Genomic DNA, 1,162 nt, shown 5'->3' with positions numbered 1-1,162 from the left:
TGGGTGAAATTTTCTGCAAAGGTAGGGTAAGGTGTGTGTGTGTGTGTGTGTGTGTGTGTGTGTGTGTGTGTGTGTGTGTGTGTGTGTGTGCGCCTGTGCATGTGCTATTTCCGATGACACATATGAGACGTTTCTCGAAGTCCTTTTAAAAGATACAAGTAAGAGAGGCTGCAACAAGACATCAGGGCAACATGTGGCTGTCTCTGCATGGAATATAGTAAATGCCACTTACCACTCTCTCTTCCATGAATTTATCTAACCTCCTTTTAAACGTCATTCACGTAAAGCTTCTTAGTGTATACTTGTGTTTATTTAATACTCTTCAAGGCTAGATAGCTCAGTTGGGAGAGCGTTAGACTGAAGATCTAAAGGTCCCCGGTTCAATCCCGGGTCTGGGCACTTACTTTTACTTTGCCTGGTCAAGACTGGGTAACACACCTCACAGGGCTGCACTCACTGGGAGGCGTGGGCGCGTGGCAATGTGATGGGAATATTTAGATAATTAAAGGTTTTCCGGGTTTAGGCATTGTATTTTATTTACCTCAGCTTGCCAGGATGGATATGAACACCTCACGTCCCTCAGGGTGCGTGGTGAAGTGGCCTGCTAACGTACACGCACCTAAAAAGATAACGTTACACACTCAGCACGATAATAAAAAGACTGGCACTACGGACAGAGTAATTGATATCAGGCTACTCGTGTCAGTATCCCTGCGTACTGTAAGTATAGCAGCAACAGAATCATTCAAGAGAGCGGCACTCGCAAATCAATCAGTGCTATTTGATCTGGCACAGTAACGCTTCATGAAATACCCAGTTGAACACGCGTACCAACCCCCGCCGAGACTGTCACTGTGAAACACGTCGGACCTCACTGGAACAATACTTCTTTTCATGTGTGTAAATCGAGTACCTAGAAACCTCTGGTGGACGAGACACACACTGAGAGGTTACTTGTGTGTGTGTGTGTGTGTGTGTGTGTGTGTGTGTGTGTGTGTGTGTGCATATACACTGTTTTTATTTTATTTTCATTTGGACAACAGAATTTTTGATAATTTTGGCGGGATAAGTTTTTATAGTGGTTTATAAATTGATGTATAAACGTAATGAATACTGGGAATTAATTTCGAGGAGCGAACTGTGAATATGTCGAAATATGGCC

At 43.6% G+C, this 1,162-nt stretch overlaps 1 non-coding gene across 1 annotated transcript; it reads left to right on the top strand.

Moving 5' to 3' along the window:
• Positions 1 to 326: 326 nt before the first annotated feature.
• On the top strand, positions 327 to 399 carry Trnaf-gaa. Its single transcript has one exon. It is a non-coding gene; the product is annotated as a tRNA-Phe (tRNA).
• Positions 400 to 1,162: the final 763 nt, after the last annotated feature.

Source organism: Portunus trituberculatus, chromosome 29 (assembly GCF_017591435.1).
Source record: "Portunus trituberculatus isolate SZX2019 chromosome 29, ASM1759143v1, whole genome shotgun sequence".
Lineage (NCBI taxonomy): Eukaryota > Metazoa > Arthropoda > Malacostraca > Decapoda > Portunidae > Portunus > Portunus trituberculatus.
The sequence above is the reverse complement of the archived record's forward strand: the minus strand, read 5'-3'. Positions and strand labels throughout refer to the sequence as shown.